The sequence below is a fragment of the Scylla paramamosain genome, chromosome 1 (genome assembly GCF_035594125.1).
Source record: "Scylla paramamosain isolate STU-SP2022 chromosome 1, ASM3559412v1, whole genome shotgun sequence".
In the NCBI taxonomy this organism is placed as follows: Eukaryota; Metazoa; Arthropoda; class Malacostraca; order Decapoda; family Portunidae; genus Scylla; species Scylla paramamosain.
The window spans coordinates 32,551,596-32,557,692 of NC_087151.1; positions in this window are offsets into that span (position 1 = coordinate 32,551,596).

The following is a 6,097-nucleotide window of genomic DNA, read 5'->3' on the forward strand; positions in this document are numbered from 1 at the left end:
GTGTGTGTGTGTGTGTGTGTGTGTCTTTTTTACTGGTTGGTATTATTGAGGCTTGTGATACTTAGGTTTCTCGTCACATCATCACCGAAAGCTGCAGTGTCGCGGCGAGGCTTGGGAACTCCCACACTCTGGTCTTTATCGCGGGGACGTGTTATGACTGTAACCCACAATGGCAATTTGGACAAGATTTGCTGCCATTCGGTAAAAGGTTCCGGCGTCTTACTGTGCTGGAATCGCCTCTTGCTCACCGACCCTCTGTTTGCGTAGGAACGATTGAAAAGAAGGAAAGAAAAGAAAAGAAAAAAAAAGTTCAGCGATAGGTTAGAGTCTGAAACTCCCTTCATATGCTTATATTCTTAAATGGTTTGCTCTTCCTCAAGGACTGTTTTCAGGTTCTCGTGGGTATTTTTCCTATTGATGGGGCAGAATCGTTAATCGATCTCTAGAATCTTAAAAGAAACATCCTTGGAAACCTTTATACCATTGCACTACAGCTCGTTAAAAGCAGTGAGGTACGACGCTGAAATGTTTAAGAATAGTTAAAAATACGGTCCATAATCTGACAGTAACATCTTTACTTGGGTGGCATTCACTTTATTTTTTCTTTTCTTTCCTTTTTCTTTACTGATATACTAAGAAGCTTGTGTGTAAAATAAAATATTCAGTATATCTTTCTAAACATGTCGTAGTAGACATGTAAAACGTAATATTGATCTTTATGTTGAGACACTGGAACACACTGGGAGTGGAGAGGTGAAGAGAGAAGCGGCGATGAGAGACTACTAGTAGTTTATTCCCGACTATTTTCCTTGCCAAAATAGCCGGAATAATCTCAAATCAATCCCTGCATTTCTCTTCACCCCTCCTCTTTTATTGGTATTTCCGTTAAATGTAAATGAGGCAAGACGCCGAGATAGTTCAGCATACAGACACTATGAGGTGCTACATATCATCCCATCACCTCATCGCATTACCTTACTCCGTGTATTGTTGAGGGAAGGACGAGCACTGGTCATGCCTTCAGCCGTATGCAAAAGCACTTAGAGATCGAATGTGGTCGTGGGGGAGGAGAATCAGCACCGCCGGAGACATAATACTTATCCAGAAATGTAGAGAAGAGCAGCTGGGAACAACACTCCTCTTGGCAGCCACTTCTCAGCCTCGACGCTGATTGGATGGGACGCACGGGAGACCAAGATGGACTGTTTTCCACGCACGCAACTTTGGCCTTTCCCTCGCAGTTAGTTGAAACTGCCGCTGCAATGTCCAACAGGATTGCGGTGGTGGACGATTGCTGGACGGAACGGAAAGGTTGATGGTGAGGCGAGTGGCCGATGCTTCTGTGTGGAAGGTTCAAGGGTTGTGTGCATGTGTGCATGTTCTTGTGTAACACAGGAGTCGCGATAAGCGGTTCAGTATTACAGATGGCAGTACATGCGGGTCAGAGAGAGAGAGAGAGAGAGAGAGAGAGAGAGAGAGAGAGAGAGAGAGAGAGAGAGAGAGAGAGAGAGAGAGAGAGAATGCTCGATATAACTCACCCGAATGGCTTGGCTCAGTGTTCGTTGGACGCGAGCGGAACAAGCGGGGAGGAATAAGCCGTAATTAACACCGATGAATGTACACTATATCGCCAGCTACAAGACCAGCCACCTGATAAGTGCCTTCATACCCGCCCGATCTCGTATTTCCCATTTTGCCCGCGCCGCTCCCGGAAACAGGAGAGAGGCGGAACGAACTGCGTGTCCAAACTACGACTAGACGAACTTGCATTGTAAATTCTTGAAAAAAAGTAACGTACGTACGTGTGTGTGTGTGTGTGTGTGTGTGTGTGTGTGTGTGTGTGTGTGTGTGTGTGTGTGTGTGTGTGTGTGTGTGTGTGTATGTGTGTGTAAATTCTGAATAAAAACACTACTCAGGCGAGAAATGTCATGTGTACTGAGAGAAGAATGTTAATGAATTTCTATTCTTAAATTAAATGGTGAACACGACGTTTATTGTTACAAACACAAGGAAGCTCCTTCGAGTCTAAGAAAAAAAAGTTTATAGCGTAAAGAAATAAAAACTTTCTTCTATAAAAGTCTGATTCTTTCTCTCTGGGAGTCGGCTGTTGTTGTGTCCCTCGTCCACGTCCTCCATTTCCGCCCTCACTTCACCTTTTTTGCCTCAGGGTGACAACCATCTCGCGCATGCGGAGGTGAGGAATCTATAGAAAAAACACAGGCGTCTGCTTCCCGCCAGAAGCCTCTCAATCAGATACCGTCGTTTTTCACACCAACTCGAGTACACGTGGAGGCCCTATTGGTGCAATGGAGTGAGGAGAAAATCTCCCACTATGCGAAGACGGGCTTCTTATGCCGCGGAGTCACTGTGTACCCAACAATGTGGCGAATGTGAAATCACATCTTGGTAGAGATTCTACGTTCATCATATCACTTTCAAAATGTAGAAGTTAAGATTTTTTTCTGCAGAAAAATAAATTATTGTGAAAACGTTCACTATAATCTGACAGACAATGTAGGTCAATAAAAAAGATTACACGGTAGTACCAATTGTTTACGCAAGCGAGGGGAGACCACTCCTTCATGGTTCAAAAAGGTGATGGTAAGCAAACTGGCGAACACTGAAAACTAAAACTGACTGTGACAAATGTAAGCCAAACCAAATCTGTTCAATTATTTACTGTATCAAGTACCCGAGTATCGCACCAACGCCACCCGCACGTCAGCCGGCAAGCCCAGGCAGGGATTTGCCACTCCATCCCTGGATAAACCTTACTCCTATATTATATTATGTATCTAATGTGGGATCCATCTATCGAAATCTTTGAATAAAAGCGACGATTCTAAACATATAGAAATAAGCAGGAATGATCTGTGTTATGTAAAATATATTTATTGGAAGTATTCCTAACTAATTTAAACATACAAGATGAAACGTTCCCTTCATATCAGTACAGGTCGGATACTGGCATCACTCCTTGACTCAATTACACATAACCGTGACAACGCACGGGTGTACTCATACCTCGGAAGACGTACGTTTACCTGAGAGTTTAGATTTTTTTTTTTTTATGCAAGAAGGGCTGTGACTAAGGGCAACAAAATCCAGTAAAAAAAAAAAAAAAGCTAAAGGTGCCAGACACTAAAGGAGACGGTGAAAGGAGGTCAAAATTACTTGGGAAAAATTTGAAACCTGGCTTAGATTCCAATACCGATTTATGTACAGGAAGGCGGAATAACAAATGCTCAATAAATGCAATGAAGAAGGGGTGCCATCGACTGCTGCCTCCGCAAGCATCACCTCCCGCCCTCTGCAACACACCCGAGCTTCTGTTCTGATCGAGGAAAGTTAGAGATGCGCCGTGGAGGAGTTTTCTTCCTCTGTACCATTCAGCGGTGCATGACTTTTCCTTGTGATTCCTAGAAGAACCAAATACTGTTTCTAACTTTCCTGAGTGTCCCAGTGGAAGATGATTGGCAGGATGGTGACTCATGAAGCTCCATCTGTACGTGAAGCTTCAATATGTGCCGGCCTGTGCCTCGAGAACAAAGGGGAATATCACAACTGGAAACATTTTACAAGAATAACATTACACCCCCCCTCACCCTTCTCTCTCTCTCTCTCTCTCTCTCTCTCTCTCTCTCTCTCTCTCTCTCTCTCTCTCTCTCTCTCTCTCTCTCTCTATCATTAGCAATTTGGGCGTGAAAGTTACTCGTAATATTAACTTCCTCGAACAATAGAACGCAGCAGCAAATTAGCCCAACTGGATACCAGACTCTGCCTCCCCTTAAAAGTATTAATAATGGCGGTAATTTTATACACGAGTGTGGTGAGGCAATATTCACAGCATACGATGCACTTCTCGATTATCACTTCGGTCAAGATACTGAGAAACTAGAGAAACCATTCCACGCATGGCAGTAAAGTGGATGTTACCTCCTTGGAGCGGGAAGCCTATTACACTCACTCACTTTACATGAAGGTAAACTTAAAAGGGGATGCCTTCCGATGCTTCAAGGAAAGGAACTCGCCAAAAGAACATATAAGCGTAAACCTTTCAGCACAAATGAGAGGCAGATTATTACTACGGATAATGTCGGAGTCCACTAAGACAAGGAGATGAACAACGGAAGTGAACAGCGAAGTAACCAAAGCTGGGATGAGTGAGAGGCGGCGTAACGGGCCGAGATGTGCTTCGCCTTTGAAGTTAAGCGGTAGAATTATCTTATTAAGCAGTCAGCAGAATTACAGCAGAGATATACGGCACATCTAAAGGGTAACAATGAAGCCTAAGAATTGTGACGGAAAATCCTGTAGCTTAAGGGAGGTAGGCACGACAAGCCGTCACTTCCCTGCCCACTGAAACGCCACACCACGACCACGCTCTGCCACCAAACTGAAAGGAGAGAAAGAAAAAAGGGGGAAGAAAAGATGATAGATATTGCTGTCAGTGGCCGCAGACACCTGAGTCGCGGCGAGGCAGAAGTGAGGTTTAGAAGATGAAAAATAGTGGTCGTATGAAAGAAACCTGAGAAAAAAATCAGATACACGACGGAGAGAATGTTGCAGATATCAGCGAATATGTACGAGCAAAGAAAAGCGAGAGGAGTTGTCAATATACTTTCACTTGCTGCTACTTGAACGAGGCTTCACCTGGAAATGTTTCCAGTGCTTGGCGAAGTGGATGTTTTCTGAGGTAAATTCAAGTCCACTGGTGATCGCAATTTGGGTAATATTTGATTATGTAAAGCGTCCATTTTTACTTTTTTAGCGAGAGGGGAGAATCTTAATAACTGTCAAGTGCTGTGGAGGCACGGAGGGAAGTGGTCAGAAAGGACAGTTTGTGACGGCGACCTGAAGGGCAAATGTTGAGATTCAGCAGCAAGCTTTATTCATCTCAAGCATCATATCTGCTAAATGCATCACGCTGCTTCCTACTACTGACTTTCGACTACTTCCCTGACTTTATAACTATGGTCTTCCAGATTATGTGTCAGGAAAGTAGTAGAGAACATAGAACACAAATCAGTCACGGGTCATTAGTTCTAAAGGCATTTTAAATCGCTTCGGACTCTCATGATTTTTTTTTTCTTTAAAGACTACAAATATATAATTAATATGGCTCTCATGGGTATTTTTTCATTAATGATTTAGAATCCTTGTTAAGCTATCACTATAATTATGAGAATATAATCAAAAACCCCCAAAATCTCGCTAGAGCCTGTTGAAACTAGTAGATGAGACTCCGATACGTCTTTGAATGCAGTCCAAGATTTAGAGCACAGTTTCATCAAGATGGCGGTGACAGCTCAATTTTTAAGTACGTACAAAGTGCACTTACATGTGTGACAAGTGGTGCGTGTGCCTGGTCAGGGACGTCACTGCATTACCTACGAGTTGTGACAAACAAACAACAAATTATTTCCTTGACATGTAAAGACAATTAAACAGCGTGAGAGAAAAGTAAAAGCGCATCCTTTAGGCGCCTCGATAAGAAACACCAAGAGCCAAACACAAGCTGGAGAAGACTTTTCTTGCGACAAACAACTTTCCTCACCCTCTGTCCTCTACGACTCTACGATATACGAGTACACAGACCTCATATTTGCAGAGAGGGGGTTGAGTGTAGGTCCTTCCTGTGAAAGCTATGGGAGTGTGTGTACACGATGAGGGAAGAGTGTGGCGACGAGTGAGCTCCGAGGCATAAGCAAACACCTGCCCGAGACGAGGCAGGTGAGAGAAATAATGTGTCATTGTTTCCCAGGTAAAGAGATTATTGAACGATGCGCACATATTCTATTAAATTAAAAAAAAGTAAATAAACTTGAAAGAAAAAAACTTAGACTGTACTTCCAAACGTCTCTGGTTTTTATCTCAACTACTTTCACTTGAAGTTACTGGAAAATTTTTAGGGTGTTTTCAAGATCTAATTGATCGTTCAACAAGGATTTTGCCCATCAGTAGGAAATAAAAACGAAACCGAGTCATTAGGCAGTAAAAAAAAAAAAAAAAGACAAATTTATGGATGAGGATGATAGTTGGAAATAGGTGGGTACATGTGTAGGTCCGATGACTTGTTCCAGCTTCCCTTGTTTTC